The sequence below is a fragment of the Ambystoma mexicanum genome, chromosome 10 (assembly GCF_040938575.1).
Source record: "Ambystoma mexicanum isolate Mex_15411 chromosome 10, UKY_AmexF1_1, whole genome shotgun sequence".
In the NCBI taxonomy this organism is placed as follows: domain Eukaryota; kingdom Metazoa; phylum Chordata; class Amphibia; order Caudata; family Ambystomatidae; genus Ambystoma; species Ambystoma mexicanum.
Window position 1 is genome coordinate 137,817,660 of NC_090932.1, and position 24,196 is coordinate 137,841,855.

The window sequence follows — 24,196 nt, forward strand, 5'->3', positions numbered from 1 at the left end:
AAGAGTAAGATCAGGTATTTCTGTGAAAATAGTCAGAATATTAGATCTGTTTAAGCATATTGGTACTTCCAGATCCAACAGGCTCTTTATTCTGATTAGGTTCAGAGGTTTCCCAGTAGAAGTAATATTGCATGTGTAGCCCTGTGGGGTGGTCAAATGATGTTTCAGTGGGCTTCTTTGACCCATTCCTTGTGCATTAGGTATATCATACTGAGGAATCCTGGTCATTGGTTTATGAAGTCGTTGCACCAAATCTCTTATACCTGAAGAAATAGATAGGTAAAGAGTTTCTGGCGGAATATTTTCATCCTGAAACTTCCCCCACCCAGCCCCGATATCTAGAGGAGGCAGAATAGTATCAGAGTGGCTAGATTTCTCCTTAGGAATTGCATCACCCTGTAAAGGACCCCATATGGAAGACAGAATTTGCAGCCCACATTTCTCATTGCTAAAGGTCCTTTGAGCATTTGTAGCACATTTGGACTGCAAATCTAGGAGTGGTGGATCATCTCTAAGAGTCAAAGGGCCTAGCCCCTGTGGGAGAGGTAGATCTATTGGTAAAGCCACTGGGTCAAGCATTTTGGTTTTCCCAGAGCCACAGCCCCATCGAGGAGGCAGAGGAGTGAACGGGGCATGAGCCAATGGCTGCTGAGGACCACCAGGTTTAAGAGCCTTAGGTGTCCCCAGAGCCAACTCCAAGTCCCGCATTTGCGCAGCACATGGGTCCTGAGCAGGCCTGAAGGTGAGCGTGTCAGTTTGGGCAATTGAGTCCACCAACGTAGGTTTCAGCGCAGTAGCAACAATGTTCACCCCCACCTCTGGGATAGACCCTAGTTTTGGTTTAAATAAAGAATTGAGCGATGTTTTAGTGGTAACAGGGCTAAGGTGCTTCATTGCGAATTTTCGCTTAATCGATCTCAAATTACGATGAGGAGGGGCTTTTTTGGAAACAGCAGCCTCATGATTTCCGCCCAGAGCAGGGTCACAGGCCTCAAGTGGAACATGTTCAACAATAGCATTCACATTGTGGGAATTCAAAGGTATATTGACAGTTTGTGAAGAAGGGATGGCCCTAATCAGAGGGCAAGCAAGGCCCTCTCCATTGCAGGGGACCATCATTATTCCCATAACATGAGCATCAAGGGAGACCGAATTGTCTGAGATTTCAATTATCTCAGACTGCATGGGTGGCACCGGTGGGGTGATTATAGAAGTCAGACCCTCATGTAAGCTGTGTAACTGGGCCAACACTGTTGGTCTCTGACACAATTCAGCTCCAATACAATCTAGTTTGTTACTCATCTCCACTAGAATTTCCATGCCAATGCAATCGATTTTAGTGTTCACTTTCACCATTAGTCTTTGGGAATCTTTTAGTTCTGCCCATATGTTGTCATACAATTCGAAAAATGAGCTGAGAACCACATTTAAGGCGGAAACTGATGGATGGGTTAATCGGATGTGTTCATCAAGTTCTTTGAGGGTATGGTGCAGTCTTGGGGAGCCCCCATACTCCTGATTATCCCCCTGACTGCCCACATTCTCTGAGATGGTGGTTTTAGCCGCATCAATCCCATCTATCATATTCGTAAGGGCAGTGGGAGTTTCTTGGGTGGAGGCATCACAAGTCTGTTGTATAACACATTCAGGGATTTCGCCGCATAAGGCAAACCCATTGCTTTATCTGCACATTCAATTATGCTGATATCAGTGATATTGTTATGAGCTCCAAAGCAATCCTGAGTTGTCATGGCCGAATGGTCCAACATAGCGTTACCTCTAAATGCTTTAGGTAATTTAATTTTAGTGCTCGTGGAGGTCGCTTTCAAGATGTAGTGATCCATATATGTTTGACCCAGTATTGGCTGGATAGGTCTTTGGGACTTTGGAGTATTGGAATAGGACTTTCCAATAGGAATAGCAGGTATGGTAAAGGCACACAGGGTATCAATGTTATGGACCAAAACCTTATGGGTAGGAGCTAGACGACACTGGTCATTATAGCTTGAGGGCTTTTGCTGAGCCATAGAGAAAGTAGTTGCAAAGTCATTCTTTGAGCCCGCTCCAATATTCCCTACCAAAGGGTTAGAAGAGGGGAGCAACACACACAGCGACGTAGAGGTCACTGGTTGGACTTGGGTGGGGGACCACCACTTCGCCCCATCTGGGGACATATGGATGTTGCCCAGAGGGTTCAACGAAATAGCATCCAATTGCATGGTCATTCCTTTTTGGCTTTGCAGGCCAGCCCTCATACCAGTAGCAAAATAATCAATATACTGATCCCCAGGACAAGCAGAACGGAGCCCTACCACCTCGTAAGAGCTTTTAAAAAAAAAAAGAAACAGGAAAAAGAATAACTGTCAAACCAAGATCAAAGGGCTCGTATACAAATACGGGCCCCACAGTCTCCAGGAAGTACAGTTCAGAGGAAGGCAGAGCCACCGTTGATTATGCAGCACAAGTCGAGGAAGCAACTCCTGCCTTCTGTCAACCTCCGACTGGCCACACCCCCATAGACGAGGTAATTAGACATAGGTACACAGTCTTGTGAACTCAGCCTCGAGCGGGTCAAAAGTGCAACGGTGTAATCTCTGATTTACACAAACAATTCAGCAGGCTATAGCCCAAAAGTAAGGCCAATAATGTACCTGAGTAAGGGAAGTCGCCTGGGCCCGCAGGAGCCACGAGGAACATGATGAACACACTGAGCATACCGCACGCTCCGCGTGTGCTACAGCTATTGAGCCCGGCCTCCTTAAAAATAAGGTGAACGTTTAGAAGGACTCACAAATGCCTCCTGGCAGAGTCAATACAGAAAATTAGCAGCATTTCCAACACGAAGAACACACTGCGTACACTGCACGCTCCACCTGTGCTCCAGCTTTTGAGTCCGGCCCCCTAAAAAATTAGGTGAAAGTGTAGAAGGACTCACAAATGCCTCCTGGCGGAGTCAATGCAGGAAATTAGCAGTGTTTTCAACATGAAGAGCACACTCTGCACACCGATTTACTTCTCCCATCAAACTGATACTGGTGGCCTCACTGAACAGAGATCATCGAATTCCACATCGAACCGGCCGACTTGAAATTGTGCATGCAGTCACTAGCATCTTTGCCATTGGATCTACCATCAAATCGACTTTGCTGGCCTTCACGATGCACACTTCCTCGACCACCTCATTGATCGGACCACCTAGCACAATTCTTCCAGTCACCAGCATCTTTGCCATCCAACAAACTGCCAAGCAACATTGGTGGCCCTGAAGACCCACTCCTTTTCAAACATCACTTTAAACTACAACAAACTTAAGCTAGACACCTTACCAACACGGCTCCTTCTCTGGAACAATGCAACTTCTGCATTCGAACATGCATCAAAGCATACCTTGGAGAATGGTTTACTATTGTTGAACTGACAAGACCAATGACATATATATTATCCACTGATACATGTCCCTTGGTCCTTTTTTAGGCCCTAGAAACTGACTAGGTCACCATTAAACCCATTTCACACCATAACATATCCTTTTTGATATCATCATGGTTATTCATTGCCTTTCTTCGCCTTTTTCACCAACCAATGTGCTGCATCTTTCTACCTTTGCATTTTCTCTGTACTTTTCGCATGGGTGGGTTTTGTGAGTTTTTTTCCATTTAGTTATTATTCCAGAAGCTGTGCTTATTGAAAGTATGTATATTTGTATAGAATCTTGATTGGGCATTGCCTTTATCTGTTGGGTTTCTACTAGATCACATTCACACCCCTATTGAGAGCAGGGATGTAACGGTATAACGGTGTACCGTTAAAGATACTGTGAACAACTTAATTGAACAATAATAACCATCACATTGTTTATACCGGTCTACCGTTTATAACGTTAAGTTTGCTTTTCAATCTGATTTGGAAAGGCTGCCGTCTTGGTCTTGCACGGTTGGATATGCCGTCTGCCAAGGGGGGCTTTTTTGGCAGACAAGAGCATAGGGAAAGTGAGGCCACGTTAGTAAATACAGCTTTGCTGCTGTGACCGATCTTTCTCTGTGATCAGTAGAGTCAGGTCAAAGATAAGCCGACTTTGCGCAAATTGTGTTGAAAGTTGCCCAGTGCCTGAACCTTTGTGTTCCCCATGCAAAGCTGGTAACGATGAGCTGACTGGCTCTATAAGCATACCGGAGACTCCAGTTCATAGACTCCGCCAGACCTGATTTCATGGGAAAACTAGAACAAAGTTATTTTGTTTCAGGCAATATTTATTTGAAAGGCAGCATACAGATTTTAAATGTGTTCACACAGTCATGCTGCTCCACGCTACAGGTCAGATCTTCTATGGTGATTGTCCAGATTTTCAATTTGAAATTAGCAAGAACACAGGGACATTACAAGGGTGAGCTGAAGGCCTGGACTAAAAGTGAGCATTTTATTTTTCCTTTTGTTCGTATGTAAACAAATGTAATAAAACGTTCAGTGACTTGCAAAACAGTGCTTAGCAACTACTCAGCTAGCATGAGCTGAAATGTATCGATTCAGCCTGGCCCGGCATCATGTGCCATTAGTTCAGTAAGTTAAGGTCCTATTGCACTGAGCAAACACACATTGGAACAGCTCTTGCTCTGGCTGTGCAAATTGTAAAAAAAAAATGGACAGTGAAGTCATGCATTCATGAAGCCCAAGGTTTTGATTCAAGGAATTTAAGTTTCTCATGGTCATGGATCGGATAGCCATCCAGTTCTGTTTTAGCTTAGCATTCTGGGGTTTGTAGTTTCCCCACGAATTTGAAAGATGGGGAACTACACATCCCAGAATTCAAAGGGGGGAATGAACTGGATGCCCTTCTGATGCATGTCCACAAACAACTTTAGCTCTGTAGACCAGGTGTGGACTGACCTTTAGGGCAATAGGCCCACGGCCGAACCAAACATGCAAAAGGCTTGTGTGGGCCAGTTTTTTGGGTCAAAGTGGGGCACTTTTTTGGCCAAAGTGGGCCAGTTTGATGAGTGACTTCACTATGCAGCTAATACTTTTGACCACTGTTATTGAATAAATATTCTTTTAAATGTACAATTTGCATCACATTTTATCAAAAATGTCCCCCTTGGGTACTATTCAAACAGTGTTCCAAAAGGAATGCATTCCCATTTGCAACTGGGCCACTTTAATGTTGGTCCCCGAGACAATCTCTTATGCCCCAGTCTGACCCTGCTGTAGACTGGGCCTAGCAGTGCTTTCTGCTAGTAAATAAACTGCCCCCCTCCCCTGCTGTCCTCTGTGTGGATTTGCACATTGGCACTGGAGTGGTTGCTTGGCTTGATCCTTCACCTACCTGACTTCTGCATATGGCACTGGAACTCAAGCAGGCAGGACAGATTCTACATTCAATTTGAAGTATCCAGAGCAACAGGGGTGAAATATTTCTTAGGTCTATTGTCAATTTGTGACACCACCCATGAAAGCATTCCTCCCTCTGAACTCGCATCACAAGGGTCCTAATGCACTCAGACCTGGGGAAAACGGTAATGATGGGGCTGTTGTGAGGTGGTGGTCTAGGGCATATTTGTGCCGGTATATATTTTAACTTTGTCATTTTCAAAGTTTTTTTTTGCCACTATCATTAAGAAGGTAAATGAACAGGTATTGCAAGAATCAAGAAAGGCCCACTGAACACTGTCGCTTTAGGATTACATGGTCAGTGGTGACTCCGACATCAAACCTTCATAATACAGCAGGTAGATGGTAAACACGCTATTGTGATTAGATCACTATACAACCTTTTGGCGTGTGTGTTGGCTATGACATTTTGACAAAAGAAACACAACGACATGGGCTTTCAGACTGCACATGAGTGACCTTTCTCCCTTTAATTGGAGGAAGAGTAGTCAAAACAAACTTTTTGTCGCAGCAAGGGGTCATAATGCCCATGCCATATGGTTCCAAAAAAATGCAAGTCGAGGACAATTTTCAAAGTGATGACCTGTGACTGAGCAGGAAGCTCATTGCTCAAAATGTGCATTATAACACTTCCACTAGTCACTCTTTCATTCAAGGAGATCAACGAGTGAGCGCCATGAAAGACCAATTCTGCAGCCGCCTTAGATTCCTGGAGAATTAGCTAAATATGTGCAGAGACAAGTTTCAAAATGCTACCTTGCTACAGCTGAAAAATCCTGCCTGCGTATCCGTAAATTAACTAAAAAGCATTGACTTAATGGTAAGTTAAAGAACTTCACAATGTAAAAATAAATGTATTTTTTTTGGCACAAGTAGTTTCAGTTGGAGCAGCTTTTAATGCCATTCTGTAAACCACACGTGCCTGACACAAAATCAATATATTACGATAGGAAGAATAAATACAGTGCCAAGAAGGAAAAGGATTTATTTTGGGCTGGCGGATTTGCGGTTTATATATTTATAATGGGTAATGTTTTCTAACCATATGACTATGGGGATTTCCCTGGTTCTTCAATTGAATTTACATATAAGTCACACCGCGAAATTCACTCATCTCTGCGGGTATTCCCTGCTGCCATACCAAAGGGTAACATGTCTGTGATTACCGAACACCATTTGGCCTGCAAGTAAACTAAAGGCTGTAATGTAAAGAGAGAGTGTGTGTGCGTGTGTGTGTGTGCACACAAGCGCATACTACCATCAGCATCCATTGATCTGTGGCATGCAGGTTATCAAGATCGAAACATTTTCATCTTCACCAGTAGCCAGTGGGGGAGATAAAAACCTAAATAACCACTTAAGAAAAGCTGTTAAGTTTGTTTTGCCAGTCGCAGCAGGGATCCCACCCGCCCGGCCCCCTTTCCTCTCCACACGTGTTTTTTGGTGGAAGCAAGTGGTGGCATTTCAGTGGAAAGTATGTTGAAAAGCCCAATTCTGGCCCTGGTTGCCTGGTTTTGTTTGTGATGATAAATCTGACATTGTATGACCTTTTAAGAAAATATTTGTTCAGATTAGTTAACTCCACCTACTATACCACGATAACCATGATATACCGTCATTTGGCAAGGAGGTTATCGTACCGCCATAAAACTAATACCGTGACACCCCTAATTGAGAGTATTGCCTTCCCTCGGCCAACGTTACCACAAAAGACAAAGTGTGCCTGTTTCGTCTTTATGATTTGGTTCACTCCTGTTTTGCAGAACTGTGACGGCTGAGTAGGCGGTTTAGCCAATACTCATCCTTTTACTTTTGCGGGGCAGAACTCATTTTGTCACATCCACTAGGTTTTCACTCAAGTCTCCTGATTCAGTTACGAAAAAGGGCATACATCAGACAGCTGAGAAGCACATTAAGCTTTGGCTCTCCAATGAATATGTAACTGCTTGGCATACACTTGCAGACTTCAAATACACTCACTTTTTCAATCTGTGGTGAGGAGAAACAAACGTATGCAGGAGAAAGAATGAATCCGTTTTTCTGTTCCACCATCATGGCTACCGACAAAATCAGAACTAGAAATGGTTCCATTTATGTTTAGACGTGAACATCTTCGGTATAACAATGTTAAACATGTTCACATATCTTGACGCCCTTCTTTTAATGTCGGTCCAAATGCCAATTCCCACTTTACCCTCCATTTGCTCCCGCTACCCCCATTAGCTATAATAACCTAAACCAAGCCCTTCTCCATTCCAATTTTTTTTGAGTAAAGGGTATTTTGTTCTTGATAGAATTATCTGTTTTTATCAGTATTTTATCGCCACAAACCAGGAGCATTGGAAGCAGTATACTTTCTCATGCAATCACAGCTCTGGCGTTTTGTAGTATTATTGTTTGTTTTATTACGCTATTGAAATGTGAAACTTTCATAGAGGATAAGATAATGATGACCTTGATGTCAGCTACACAATTGGGGACAAAGGCGCACAGGGATTGATTCTCGCAGGCTATGTGCAAGCGCATCGGTGGCAGAAAAAGATTCAGGAAGTGTAGCTAATCAGAAGTTGGAAACCTTAAGGCACGCAAGTGGAAACATACCCATATTCTGTGAGTGGATGGAGTCATACACCCGCACACAATGATTTCCAGGTCCAGATTCACTTTGGGAATCAGCCCATCCACGGAATGTGGGTTGGGAGCATGCCTTGGAGTGCACACAGAATGTGGGTCGGGAGCATGCCTTGGAGTGCACACAGAATGTGGGTCGGGAGCATGTGGACAGGGGACAGGGAATGAGGGTTGGCAGCATCCCTTGGCAGTGCACCCAGAATGTGGGTTGGCAGCATGCCTTGGCAGAGGACAAAGCATGTGGGTAAGGGAGCATGCCTTGGCAGTGCACATGGAAGGTGGTTTGGGAGAATGCCTTGGCAGTGGACACATAATGTGGGTAAGGGAGCATGCCTTGGCAGTGGACACGGAATGTGGGTAAGGGAGCATGCCTTGGCAGTGGACACGGAATATGGGTAAGCGAGCATGCCTTGCCAGTGGACACGGAATGTGGGTAAGGGAGCATGCCTTGGCAGTGGACACGGAATGTGGGTTGGCAGCATCCCTTGGCAGTGCACACAAAATGTGGGTTGGCAGCATGCCTTGGCAGAGGACAAAGCATGTGGGTAAGGGAGCATGCCTTGGCAGTGCACATGGAAGGTGGTTTGGGAGAATGCCTTGGCAGTGGACACGGAATGTGGGTAAGGGAGCATGCCTTGCCAGTGGACACGGAATGTGGGTAAGGGAGCATGCCTTGGCAGTGGACACGGAATGTGGGTTGGCAGCATCCCTTGGCAGTGCACACAAAATGTGGGTTGGCAGCATGCCTTGGCAGAGGACAAAGCATGTGGGTAAGGGAGCATGCCTTGGCAGTGCACATGGAAGGTGGTTTGTGAGAATGCCTTGGCAGTGGACACGGAATGTGGGTAAGGGAGCATGCCTTGGCAGTGGACACGGAATGTGGGTAAGGGAGCATGCCTTGGCAGTGGACACGGAATGTGGGTTGGCAGCATCCCTTGGCAGTGCACACAGAATGTGGGTTGGCAGCATGCCTTGGCAGAGGACACAGCATGTGGGTAAGGGAGCATGCCTTGGCAGTGCACATGGAAGATGGTTTGGGAGAATGCCTTGGCAGTGGACACATAATGTGGGTAAGGGAGCATGCCTTGCCAGTGGACACGGAATGTGGGTAAGGGAGCATGCCTTGGCAGTGGACACGGAATGTGGGTTGGCAGCATCCCTTGGCAGTGCACACAAAATGTGGGTTGGCAGCATGCCTTGGCAGAGGACACAGCATGTGGGTAAGGGAGCATGCCTTGGCAGTGCACATGGAAGATGGTTTGGGAGAATGCTTTGGCAGTGGACACATAATGGGGTAAGGGAGCATGCCTTGGCAGTGGATGCAACAGAACAATGTGTGTCCTGAATTGCAACAGCATGCACTTGCATCCACGCGTCGTTTTTTTTGTTCTTTTTCCATCTGAATGGTATCCACAACCAAAAGTCATCTATAAGGTAAACTATACACCTGACAGGGATATTTTCAGAACCCTGGAAGCATTAGCTGCATGGTGGAAAGTCTTACTTACTGGGCTTTGCATGGAGTACCCTTTCCACTTTCACGGCCTATTGGCATGTTTGGACGTTCAGGCAACTGGGTGGAGTTTGCTTAGTCAGAGCAGAGGGAGCAGTGCAAGAGTGGTTTACTGATGTTGATGTACAGATACTGTTTTATTGATTTTGCGTTGATGCATGCAGTGTGTTTTGGTGAGGGCTTTTGAGGTATGTGTATCGGGCGCAGACTGCAGGTGTTGGTATCCTATTCAGTGTATTAAGAATGAGGTCTGCCTTTATAGCTAGTTTGGCTCTAGAGTTGGCCGAGGAATTCTACCCCTGAAACCGGTAGTTGAGGTTTAGCGTTAGGATGATGTTAGTAGTTTGCACTGAAAAGGAGGGTATTTGCCTGTGTTCACCTGCATTTTGTAAGTGGCTTGTAAATGGGAGTGATATAAGGAAGAATATTAAATGGCGCGCAAGTTAGCGCACAAACAACCAAGAAGCTACTCATAGAAATCGAAGAAAAGCCATGACATGGCATAAAACGACGCATGTATTCATTTTTCCACTGCTCATGCATTTGATTTTGATAATGTGCTTGGCTATGTTACAGCTTATTTACTTTTTTATGGGATTCAAAGTCACATCATTTGTAGTGAAGTGGAATGGCTAATAACCTGTCAATCAAGCATTGGCAATGCCGACAGTTTGGGCATTTGTGTAGGCATGGGGAAGACACTTTCAAGACGCTGCCTTAATGATTTGACTGGCTAACGTGGGTAGCAGGTGCAAAGTGATGTGAGCACCAGGGCATATAATAGCAATTCCTGTCAAATGCCTAATACTGATACAAAAGCCAACACTGTTGGCTTTGCCACTACTTATTTTTAACAGGACTTCAGTGAAGGACACACATAGTGCTTATGAATCGAGTGATTGATGGCAGACCAGTAGCTGTTTACAGCTCCAATTAAGTGACTAACTCTCAGAAAATTGCTTTGAAAAAACACTGGCTGGCACTTCGAGTGCAAAGTTTGATGATTCCAAGGCTTGACTAAAGCAAGCTCAGGGAATTCCCATGAGGGGGTGTTTTGGGTGGAGAGGGGCCGGAATTGGGAGAGAATGGCCATAGGGGTTAGAATGGCCATGGGCAGTCAATGGGTGGGCAAACCGAACCTTCAAGCTTAGTGTCCCTCCTCATATGCCATTTCTCCCTATCTGTAATCTAATACAATAGCTGTGGCTAATAGCTGGCTCTGCCACCTAAAAGCCCAAACTAAAAATAGCTGCCATGAAGCTGGGATCGAATCTCACCTCCTTCAAAATATACACACATATATATATTCATTTTAATTGGTCGTTTTTTATATTTGTTTTTGTTTCGTTCCTTTTGCTTTCATTTTCTCTGTTTAATATTAGTTGTACTGTTTTGGGAATATACTGTTTGTTTCTGGTTACAAACCACGTTAGTGCAGGTGATAAGAAGTATAGGAAACTCAAATCAGTCACTTTATTTACAGAATCATATGTCCGAGTAAACCGACAAAATAAGCCGCTTAATGCGTCCTTTGTTTTGTTCTCGTTACTAGGCCCTTTGGGCAGGTCTTAACAAACATTTGCAGCCAATGCATTTCAAGAAACCTGCCGCAAACACATGGTTAGTGGAGGTGAAAAGTGGCTCAGTGTTCTCAGCATCACCCTGTAAAAGAAAGCGCACAATCACATGTCCCTGCATTTGGGCTGTAACAATTTTCATGCGGAATTAAATGTGAAATTATTGTTTTTTCGCAGGTGCAGGAACTTCTGCATACGTGCCTTGGTAACACAATGTCATGCCACAGCTGCTTCACGCATGTCAACCGGTGCCTTTGCTTGGCTTTCGATCTGCCAGTTACATAACACTGCTCAACTTATTTAGCATTTCTCACGAAACGTCGTTCCTGCCACCAGGTATAATTCCTTCATTTGTGTTTAAAATTAAAATTAAACAAGTGTCTTGCCTGAAAGAGATTACGTACTCAAAAGCTACTCTTTACAATTTAAATAAATGTATACAAGTGAATGGTTAAATTGTGTGCAACTAGTTAACCAAAATCGATAACATCTCCAATTTACAGACCGTCTTGATAGGCAAAAAATTGCATGCCTGGATGTCGCAGTATACGTGGAAAATAAATGGCACCAGAGCACAACACATAGAAAGTGTATGAAAACAAACTCGTTGGCACATGCCCAAAGCTGCTTTCCAAAAACACTACAACACAGCATCCCATGCAGGGATATGATTAGAAATTGGATTAATTGCTCCACACACATATAGAGTTTGGCAAGCATGCAAAGATGACAGCAACACAATTGCAAGAGCGAGGTTACACAGAGGACAGTGTGGAGAAGGCATGTGACAAAGCTAGAACTCGAAATAGAGAGGACCCTCTCACAAAGATATAAATCATAAGAAGCAACCAGACACTTGAGATGTATTACAACGTACAACATCCAAGCAATGGGAATAAGAAAAACCTTGGATTCCCATAAGACGATTCTCAAAGCGGATCCAGACATAGGACCACTCTTGGAAGAAAAAGTCCAAATGACGCATTTGAAATCAGCATCTATAAGATCACACTGATACCTTCCTTTTTTCAAAGAAAAAACAGACATAACCTGGCAAACCTGGATGCTGGGACCCATCAAAGGCTTTTGAAATGCACTAAGCATGTCATTATGGAATGAATGCCAAACAATATATACATCCAAGAACTAAAGCAACGATTTCAATCATTAAACATCTAACATTCCAAAGCAATTTAGCTATCTATGTAATTCAATGTGGATACAGCAAATGATACATCAGCAGCACAAAACTAATGGCAAAATTGCAGATTTTGCAACATATCTGCGCTATGAGAAATAATGGTCCAAATGACCCATTGGCCAAGCATTTCCAGGAAACTCACTGGGGCGTTCCGACCCCACTTAAATACTTGGTTCTGTACAACATCCAAGATCATCCACGAGGAGGAGACAGAGAGGAAACTTTGTTGAACAGAAGTGAGATACATTGTGGACTTGGATATGAAAACACTGAATGGCCATAATGCTGACAAGGAGTTGTACACAATTCTGGAGAAATTAATTGCAATAGGATATCAGGGAGGCTGTTAGAGAGGGAGTTGCCAGCCGAGGAGAGAGATCTACCCCCCACTCTCTGCCTGGAGATGCATCTGACCTTCAGAGCATTGGAGGTGGAAAATCGGAGGGCTTGAGAAGGAAAGTGCTCAGGAAGAGAGAGTTGGATGCAGTGTGGTCCCTGGCCCCAGAAAGCCTTGTGGACAATGCAGAGGCTCCAGGAGCCAGTGGAGAAATTTCAGGGGTGGAGAGATTCAATCCCTACGCTTAAGGCCAAGGACAAGTCTCTCAGTCCTGTCCTGGATTAGCTGCAGAAGGCAAAGAGTAGAGGCAGGTAGATTTGGAAAGAGGCTGTTGCAGTTGTCCAGCCTCGAGAGAACCAGGGATCTGGAATCAGTGAGCTTCTGGGGAAAAGTGAGAAAAGAAGAATACCTCTGAGAAGGTGCAGCTGGTAGTGGGACTTCTAAGAGACATCCGTGAAGTTAGGAGAGAAGGAGAGGGTGGAGTCGAAGATGACACCAGGATTTTTTGCCTCAATGGAAGGTGCGGTTAAAGGGCCCATGGAGGGCAGCCAGAATGAAAGAAGGAAAGTGGAAGCAGGAGTCCCAATGAGAAGGATTTCAGTCTTATTGGCATTCAGGCAGAGATCATTAGATGCACATCATTCCTGAATCGTGGATAGATAATCAGGAATGAGCGAGAGAGGAGAGGAGTCTTAGGGGAGCCTGAAGGAGAGCTGAGTGACATCCGCACAACACTGAAAGTTAGGAGAGAAAGTAGAAATGAGATAGGCCAGAGATGCCAAGTAAAGGTTGAAGAGCTAGGGTGAGAGGTTAGAGCCCTGGGGAACTTCACATGTGGAGAGAGAGATGGTGGAGAAAAAGTACCCCAGTTGGACTTGCGAAGGTTGATCAGAGGGGAAGGAGGTCAACCAGGCTAGGGCCTGGTCGGTGATGCCCAGGTAGTCACGGAGATGATTGATCAGGATGGGGTGGTTGACTGTGTCGAAAGCAGAGGACAGATCAAGGAGGATGAGGAAAAAAGGAAGGCCAGAGTAGAGATTTTGGAGCAGGTCTTCACAGGTGTTCAGGAGAGCAGTTTCCGAGCTTCTGGCCACTCTAAAGCCAGACTGATCGTCATGGAGACAACCAACAGATTATGTATGGAGATTGAGATGGGAGATGGCCAGCTTTTCCAGGAGGAAATACAGAAGCCGACACAGAACAAAAATAAGAGTTAGAAAAAACTGCCATCCTCAAAGAAGCCTAACAATGAAGATCTAAGGCTAAAAGCAAAAACATTGAAAGAATATATTTTTAAATTTCACTTTAGGGTGTATGTCAACATTTAACAATTTAAAAGACAGATTGGAGACACCAATAGCTTGTGATATAATTGAACATCCAAAAGATAAATATTATTGAAATTAAAAAGAAAAGAAGATTAAAGGTGGCAAATGGGGGAAAGATAACAAGTTCACAGCATTTTATGATTGTATGAATAAGCAGCATGAGAAAGGCCAAAGAATACAAATAATACAGAGAAGAAGCAGCCAGGCATCAACTAAGGCACCTTAAAATGCACTTTGCACCTTAAGAACTGTAAGGAAACATGATCATGTAATTTACAATAATTAGAGACACAAAGCGCCTTTTTGATGCCATGCTAAATATAATTGACATTCAAAAATTTGGAATAAATATGACTTAATGAAAATATTTTAAGGAACAATAGAGATTTCCGATGGAAAACATAACAACAATGCACAACTAATAGGTAACTTCCTGTGGTTAATTTAAAATGTTAAAGGTAAAAGGTACCAAAAAAGCATGAGGCATACCAAGCATGGCAAAGAGAATAATGGCACTTGGATATCAAAGGACATGGCTCATAAGGTAACAAAAATAAGAACTATGCACTTTAAATAATTCAAAAACTTCAAGGCATTATGCATGGATAGCAACTTTAACCCTCTCTCCAAATAAGGCACTACCAGCAGGATGGCACTGAAAACATAGGTATTGTGGACACTAAAAGAAGATATTGTGCAGCAAGGAAGCAAAGACAAGCACAATGCACTTTAAATAATTCAAGAATTTTGAGGCACTACCCACGGAAAACACCATCAGGGCTGGACTGCCCCACCGGGACACCGGGACATCCCCCGGTAGGCCTCTGTCTAGCAGGGCCTCTTTGGTGCAGAAGCGCCACGATTATGGTAATTAAAATTGTATTTTACACTTCAGCATGTTGGAGCTGGAGGATTGGCTCGAACCCCCAAACTTTCAGGTACAAGTCACAGCACTTATTGACTGTGCCACAGAGACTGCATTGAAAATGGCTGTACAGCAAGCCATATAATATGAATGAGAGCAAACGCTTGTTTTGAATTAACATGCCAAGATTCACAGACAAAACGGCACAAATGAGATCATATACAGTTTATAAAAAGTGCTGGAAATATGATTGGGTGGTGGTTGTGGGGGCGTGTTGGGGACAATGGCATAACAGGGGTCCCTGCACCCCCCGCGGTGTGGGGGGCCCCGCAACCACATGTTCTGGAAGGGGGCCCCACTTATGTTAAAAAAAAAAAAATGTCTACCTTTTTACATTTTCTTTTTAATTCACTCTGCATGAAGGGCAGAGTGAATACAAAAAGTCTGGTGGCTACCCCCACCCCATGACATGAAGACCCTAGGCTGGAGGCCTCCCTGTCATGGGGTGGGGGAAGCCTATGACTTCAAAAATAAACTTTTGAAGTCACTCTGCCTTCATAAAGAAATTATTTCCATTATGGTTTAGTCCTTAACAGAAATAATTTCTTTATGAAGTCAGAGTGACTTCAAAAAGAAACATCGGCCTCATTACGAGCATGGCACTGCCTCCTGCGAATAGGCAATAACCGGCCCATTACAAGCTGAATGGGCCGGTAATTTCCCATTCGTGGGTGGCGGTATTGCCGGGCTCACGATCCCCCTATAGGGCAGAATGGGGGTGGGGAGCATGGTTGTGCCGGCACCGTTGTTAACGGTGACGGCGCAATTACGAGTTATGCTCGCTGGTGCCACACAGCCCGCCAGGGACCTGGCGGGCTGTCGGGAACCTGCGAGCAGAACTCATAATGCGGCGGGACAGTATGAACGGTGCCGATGCCCTACCGCCACCGTTCATACTGTCACCGCCAGGGTCCTAATGAGGCCAAATGAATTTTTGAAGCATTATGGCTCCCCTCAACCCATGACGTGTGCATGTGTGAGTGTATGGTGAAAGAGTGCACACAAATGTATGGGTGGCTGGTTATGCGTGTGTGTGTGTGTGTGTGTGTGTACAGTGAAAGTATGTACACTTAAATGTATGGGTGGCTGCCTGGGTGTGCCTTTATGGTGAAAGTGTCCACACTTAAATGTATAGTTGACGGTGTGAGTGTATGGTGAAAGGGTGCACACAAATGTATGGGTGGCTGGGTGTGCATGTATGGTGAAAGGATGCACACTTACACTTAAATGTATGGGTGGCTGCCTGGGTGTGCCTGTATGGTGAAAGGGTGCACACTTAAATGTATGGGCAGGTGGCTGGGTGTGTGTGGCTGTGTGGTGAAAGGGAGAACACTTAAATGTACGGGTGGCTGCCTGGGTGTTCTTGTATGGTGAAAGAGTACACTCTTAAATATATGGATGGCTGGGTGTGTGTGTGTGTATATATGGTGAATGGTGTGCGTGCTTGTGTTCAGGGGCACAACAAAACCTACATTTCAGGGAGGCTAACCCTTCAAATGTTGGGAGAGGCGCTAACTTCACGTGTGGTGGGGCGGAGAAAACGTATTTATGTGGCGGCATCTAACTTCTTTACGCATTTTAATGAGACTATTCTAGTGCAGCTTCAATGTTACAAGCAGTTAAATCTCTCCTTTAGGTCTAAAGCACCCACTTATGGACTGCTGTGAGAATGACTGGTCTCCTGTTTCCTCTCTACCCTTCCAATCACTCCCCTGGCAAGCAAGTACTAAACCCACATCACAATTTCAATTGCTTAAAACATTTGGTATTTGAATGCAGGTACTAACAGTGAAATGCTGTACATTAGTAATTGCTGGACCGGGCCCTTGTTAACGGCAAAACCCAGGTGCCGTTTAACATCTGTGTCCTTTTCTGTCCGGCAACTGCTCTGTAGGTCAGCCAGGTCAAGTCAACATAGCCCACAATTTCAGTGGGGGGAGGAGAGCTGAAACCCAGTCAGCTCAATGGTGTTCCACCACTACTTGTGTTTAATGCCTTGATTAATTAATTAATTATTGGTAATCATCTTTCACCTATGCCTATTCTTCCTCATTCCAGTACTTGTGTATGAGACACTATGCCTCATGCACAAGTACAGGGATACGGTAGAGGTACATGAAGGTAATGCCTGACTTAGCTACCTGTAATCTTCATTACTCCTAGTCCCACTCTGCCCCATCCCAGTACTTACCAGTGAGGCAAGGAGCCTCATACGTAAGCACTGGGACAAGGAAGAGGGACATGCAGGTAATTCTGGGCCAATGAGCTGATTTTGGAGGTTGGGGTAGGGGGTGGGAGGGAGAAGGGATGTGTAGGGCGTGGGGTTGTGCAATAAATCATAATGGTTGCCCATGTCCATGCTATGCAGGCATGATATGTGGCATTAGTGGCTAGAGAGGCCAGTCTAGTCATTCCTCAGTTTGGTATGACTTTTTTGTGACTGGGCATTTCTGATAGAGCAGTCCTGCTAAGTGTAATTCCTGGCTAGACTGACATTTGGGTTCTGCCACTCTAGCCGTTTCTTACTGCGGCACTGTATATTTTTCTGGGCATCTGTGATAAAATGATATGTTATGATATAATAAGTCATATATAACACACCTGTACACAAGCTTTTTTAGGCACGACAAGACAGGGAAAACTGAGGGAGGACAAGACAAATGATCTTAGTAAGCCTTGTGTCATTCAGATCTTGCAAGTGTGAGAACGAGAAGTGCAAGGGGAAAGGGAGGGGGGAAGTGCAAGGGAGAGGGGAGGGGAAAACACGGCAGCAATGCTCTGAGTAAGTGCCTCCAGGGCAGCGTGTCTCTGGGTAGTGCAAGGAGAACAAGGGACTGTAGGGTAAAAGTTACAGCCCCTAAATGCGTGGTAGGCCTGGAGGCAGTGCAAGGGTGACTGATCAAGAAAGAGCCTGGACTCAGTGAGACAGAGGGTAGCCAAGCAACCAGTTGGTACAGCGGACAGGTAGGTCAGCAGGGGAGGCAGAGAGAGAAAGCTGAGGAGAAGAGGAACGTTTTGAGCTGCTTCCAGAGCGTCAGGTGGTCCGGCTAAAGTTTGGGAGGGTCAGGGAGGCCATGTCAGAGGGAGGCACCTGCAGGGGAGAAGGATCTACCCATCCCCCACTCTCTGCCTGGAGAAGCATCTAACCCTTAGGGCTTGAGAAGGAAGGTATTTTGGCAGATAGCGTTGGATGTAGTGCGTATTCCAGCCCCAGAAAGCCTTGTGGACTATGAAAAGGGTCTTGAACTTGATCCTTGCAGCCACCGAGAGCCAGTGGAGAGATTTCATGGCTGGAGAGATACAGTCCCTGGGCTTGAGGCCAAGGATAAGTCTCGCAGTCCTGTTCTGGATTAGTTGCAGAGGGCGGAGAGTAGGGGAAGGCAGATTGAGAAAGTGGCTGTTGCAGTAGTCCACCCTAGAGAGAACCAGAGGTCTGGAGACAGTGAGCTTCTGGGGGAAAGTGAAAAATGTAAGAGTCCCGTTGAGGAGGTGCAGCTGGTAGTGGGATTTCATGGCTACATCCGAGATGTGAGGAGAGAGAGAGAGTGGAGTTGAAGATGACACCAGGAATGAGCGAGAGAGGAGAGGCTGAGGGGAGCCTGAAGGAAAGCTGAGTGTCATCCGCATAACACTGTAAATTAGAGGACAAGGTAGTGATTAGGTGGGTCAAAGGGGCCAAGTAGAGGTTGAAAAACCAGGGTGAGAGGATAAAGCCCTGGAGAACGCTACATGTAGAGAGAGGTGACAGAGTGAAAGGGACCAAGTCGGACCTGGGAGGGGCGGTCCAAGAGGAAGGAGGTCAGCCACTCCAGGGCCTGATCCATGATGCCCAGGTTCTCACAGAGTCAATTGATCAGGATGGCATGGTTGACCATGTCGAAAGCAGAGGAAAGTTCCAGGATAATGAGGACAGAAGGAATGCTGGAATCAAGGTTAGAGATCAGATCTTCACAGGTGATCAGGAGAGCAGTTTCAGTGCCTCTGGCAGCTCTTAAGCCAGACTGATGGTCATGGAGACAACCAACAGATTCAGTTTGGAGTGTAAGCTGGCAGTTGGCCAGCTTTTCCAAGAGTTTGGGAGAGGGGAAAGTTCCGGTGGCAAAAGTATGATTACAGAAATGGATCAAGGGTGTCAATGTGGTCCTTAATGGTTCTGGAGGAGCAGGCGAGCACCTGTTTCGCCGACACTTCCATAGGTGGGACTTGTCTAGAAACCTAGTCAGGTGTTAGAGAGAAAGAGGAGAAAGGAGGAGGAGAGGGAGAGATGGCCAAAGGGAGCCGAGAGAGGAAGAGGGAGAGGAAGAGGAGATAGTGGACAGGATGTCCTGAGTTTTAGCAGAGAAGCGAGAGGCCAAAGCTGTACAGAGGACCTGTTGAGGGAACAGGAGAGGTAGAAACCGCAACAGGATTGGCCAGTTCCTTGCAGATTTTAAAGAGTTTGGCTGTGTTGTTAGAGGCCGCAGAGACGCAGGCTTGAATGTGTGCTCTCTTCTTTATGAGTCTTATTACTTCGACTGGCATTTTGGTGCAACCAGTCTAGGCATGTCTTAATGTGGCCTGGCATGCTTTACTGTAATGTTATTATGTGTCTACACTGGTCTACATTGTGCAGCCAGCTGGGCATGTTTTCATTGTGGCATGGCATTTTTAAAAGCATTAATGTTCATGTACACTGTTGGTGACTTGCATGTATTGGATTGCTGTTACCCTACACAACAATACCAAACACTGTGGCTTTTTAGGCAAAAGTGTGCTGTATATAGCATTAAAACACATATTTATATCTTTCTCCTAGTGCAGTGTGTGGTATACCCCTTCATCAACACGTTTGTGCGTATTGTGCAAGCGTGGTAATCTAGGCCGGCCCAGCGTGTGGCGCGACCCGTGATTTGTTGCCGAGTTGGGGGGGCCCTCAGCATGGCTTGCAGGGGGCCCCCAGACCATGTGTTACGCCACTGGTTGGGGAGGGGCGGTAATTGGTGGGCTGCAACGTGTTACTCCCTCTTTTATGTTGTTGGTCGTCCCAGTTTTTCGTTTTGGAAATCTGGTCACCCTAATCCATCCGCAGACAGCAGAAGCAGGAGGCGACTCGAGGGAGGCTGTGGCTGAGGCTGAGGGCAGCAGCCAGACTGCCGACTGAAAGGTAAGAATTTTTTTTGCGTGCTGAGTGCCCCACTCTCCCATTGTATCTTCTGCTGAGTGTAGTTGCTCACGAGGGGCAATGTAATGCCACTGCCTGCAGGCTTAACGCGGGGTCTATCCTCATATTAAGATATGGATGTAGTGTAACTTACTGAATGGCACGTTTCACTGAAGCACTGGCTAAAAAAGGGAAGAAAAAAAACTGAAATCTAAAAAACACTAATCCGAGTCAATACTTCACATAAGTGACTGGATGTTACATTTTCGAACTCTGGACGAGTGTTATTAAGGTTGAGAGTTCAATGAAGCCCCCCGACGATGCCACCGATTGATACAAGGCTGGTGTCACATGAAGAACACTTTAAACAAGACCTACTTTCCACATAGAGAAAAGTAATCAACCACACCCTTCACAAAAGAACCTACAACACAAGTACATGGAATACCCAGACCATTTACACTTAACACAAACCTAAGCACATGGGAAACATAAGTGTACAGCTGCTGTTATTCGTGGAGACATGTTAACGAGCTTGAAATATGCATAATATCTGCTTATCTTGCTTCAGCATCATTGTGGATACACCACCTCTATCCACAATGGCCAATTCACTGACACTGATTCGAATCAGGCCACCATTTGCTTGACTGGGGTATCACACCAGGCCAGATTGATCCTCGCATACATTCTTTGTTAAATGAATGGGTGCATTGCCATGTTATCCAATGTAAAATGATAGTTAAAACGTACTTGCAGGTTCATTTTTACTTGTTTGTGGTTTTCACTGATGTGCACATTTTGGCAGTGTTTTCCTGACTTTCGTTTTTTGACATAATTTTATATTGTTTGTCGGGGTTTGATAGACAATTTCCGTGGCTCTAACTTGCAATCCACACAGCCACGTGTTGTAGTGGTGTCCTTGAGTTGTTAGAGTTATTGAAACAGGTTCCGCAGTCCGCAGAGCACATTTTGAAATGGGGCAGAGGAGAGCCACAGCTGTCAGAAGGGAGTGTCAAAGTCAGCTCCTTGAAGGAGCACACGCCTGTTCATGCCAAGGTCGCAGTGGGGACGGCAGATAGACTCGGATTAGTATTTTGGGTAACACTGCTGAGTGACCATCACTTGCTAGTTCTTCTCTGGTACTTTTACCTCCTTCTTTCCTCTCCTCTCCAGGCTTACCTGCCCTCCTCTCTTCTGGATCCTTCCCATGCCCCCACAGTCTATTTTCTAGAGCCAACAGTAAAATGTACCAACTTGGTCCAGTGAAACTAGGGCACGTGGGTGCAACTGGCCATGAGGGTGTGGTGTCCGTTTATTCCTGAAGTCCGTGTATATCACCAGTCATATCATATGCACTTACTAAGTGTGTTTCCGAAATGCACATTTTGCAAATTATATGGGAGGAGTGTATTTCCACTGTGTGCATGGTGCAAATCACGGGAGGCGTGCCCCCTGCGTGTATATTTTGCAATTCATGCGTTGGCATCACATAACTGAGTAATGGATGGGCATTAGCATTACACAGTGTCCCAAAGTCTGTTTATTACGCAATGGGAATGATTCATCACAAAACGTTTTTTAATGGGTACAGGCCAAAATTCTTCTTGGCCCTTGAACATAGTATGTATGCAGTGGATGCACTTTACACATTTGGTTACGTTTCCTGTACCAATGACCTACTCAGTGTCCCTACATCTTTCTTTCCACAGTTTGATCTCTTTGACCAATCCTTGCACAGTGAGGATTGCATAATTGCACTTTAGTTTCCCTCCCATGCACTTTGCATTGCGTGCCCTGAGGCAGGCCTTTGTGCACATTGTCTGCCCGTTCTTTGCACACTGCCCTGTCACACAAACTTTGCCTGCTGTGTTTCAAATCCAGGGACCTGTCTAATGCACGTGCCCAGTGCCCTGCCTCTGCAGCACATCCACAAAGCCTGGTGGGAATTAATAGCACAGAAGCTCCCCCCAAACACCCTCAGGAGCTGGCTGGGGCACCAAGCCTAAATCACGTCATGTGTGTTTCATACAGTTTCCTGCACGTTGTGCACTGTGGATTTTGGGCAAACAGGCGTGGCACTGGCCCTTGGCCTGCCTGCCTCTAAGGTATAATGTGTTCACGCAGCTGTCCTGCTGTGTACATAGCACCTACTGCCATGCATACCCCACAACACAGAGTTATTAGTGGCCTGTGCACATGACTCCTACAAGCGTGCACACACAGCGTCACTAGGAACACCCCAGGACTCTGTTTACATCCCTTCATACCCAGACCCCATGCAAGCAGTCCCACACCTCTATGCATGTCTACTACCTCCCTTCACCCACAAGAGCACTTACATGTGTGCATAGCTCCTACATTCATACAGATCACTTGAGAGCTCTCTCTCATGCCTGTGAACATAGCACCTACCTCTATAAAGACACATGGCCATTGAGAGCGTTCTCAGGGGAGCACACATAGCGCTTACCTCCCTACTAACACAGGGCTATTGAGAGTGCTCTCAGACGCCTACACATAGCCCCCATCACCCTGTACACATGTTACTGTTGTATGAGTGCTCTCAGGGGCCTGTACACACAGCCTCTACCTCTGTGCACACCCTGTGCTATTGATAGCACTCTCAGAAGCCTTTACACATAGCTCCTATCCCCTGCACACGTTAACCCATTGAGAGGACCCTCAGAATCATGTTCACATAGTTCCTATCTGTTTGAACACATTGCTGGCACAGAAAGCATTTGGAGGGACAAGTGTACAGAGTTTTCATCTTCCCTCACAAAGCCAGTTAGAGTGAGAGCAAATAGCAGATCCAATGAAAATCTTCACAGAATGTGACTAGTGACTACCACACACCCTGGGGGCCTACATCTGCCAGAGCCCAGGGCTAGGCTTGGAGAGGGCATGGGGGACAACCGTGCCATGGTCAGGGGCCCCAGAAGCACTAAGCAGTTGGCATTGATTTCACGGTGCCCATTTTCCCTAACAGCCTCAGCTCGTATTTGCCTACCTGTGCTTTGGCCCAACAAAGGACCCAAGCTACGAGTCAGTTAACACAGAACCAGAGGAAGGTCCGGGGGAAGACAACACCGGACTCATTCATGGCCTGGGGATTGACCCTAGCCCTTTTAAAGTGCCTAGAAATACCCTTCAGTTGGCACCATCTTGGAAGCAGGGGAGGGCAGGTGTTCCTTCTTCCTGTTAATTTCAATCTCCTACTCTTAATATTAGCAGGTTTCCTAACACCCTTTTGGTGCGGGACCGGGTGTCTCGTGGCATGTCTAATGCACAGTGTGTTGGGCACACGCGCTATGCTCGCTCGTTCAGCAAAATATTGGGCCACTTTGACAACATTTTCCAGGGCCTCTTTTGGTTCCCAGTCCGGCCCTGAACACCATTAACTCTCTCCCTAAATAAACCATTTCTCTTCATGTCCCCCACATTACCAGTTAAATCAACGTTTAGGAAATACATATGCATTTCAGGAATCAAACAGGAAGCATTACAAGTAGCACCCTATCAAACATGGACAACTACAAAGACACACATGTTATCTGGAAAATCTGCGAAATATCTAACGCAGAAAGGTGGCTATGTAGACGAACAAGCAAAAATAAATGTGTCCAAGATAAATCAAAAGCACGGCTCATGGATAACTGATAAAGTAAAAGGTTGAGAGATAAAAGAGATACATGCCCCGAAATAAGGATAATCAAACGAAGAGCAAAAATAAGCTATGCACGATACAAAGCATAAACAAAAAAAGAAAAAAAAATAGATGCCGGATATAGCAGAATCTATCGACCCAAGATGGCACCAAACAAAATATCATAAAACAAATGCAGTAGGAACAAAAAAAGAGAAAGAGGACTGGTATCCCTAAATGCATTAAGACCACCATAAAAAAGACAGATACGCATTAGTCCACAGAACTACGAAGAAGCAGTTTTGGCGAAACGCGCTAGTTGTTTGTTGTTTGTTGTTATTGCATTGCACGCCGGTCAGTTTGCCAATATGGTACTTTTAATTAAATCCAAATAGCACTTTTGAAAAGGAATAGGACTGACTTGCTGTGCGTTCTTTTCCATTTGTGCAAAACAAGACCTGGGAGTGCGCAGCATTCAACAATGATCTTTAGTTAAGGCGTGTCGGACTT

At 45.4% G+C, this 24,196-nt stretch overlaps 1 protein-coding gene across 4 annotated transcripts in view; it reads left to right on the forward strand.

The window, feature by feature from the left end:
• Positions 1–24,196, forward strand: part of ZMAT4 (zinc finger matrin-type 4) — a 2,593,958-nt gene that overhangs the window by 2,323,833 nt on the left and 245,929 nt on the right. The window lies entirely within an intron of this gene.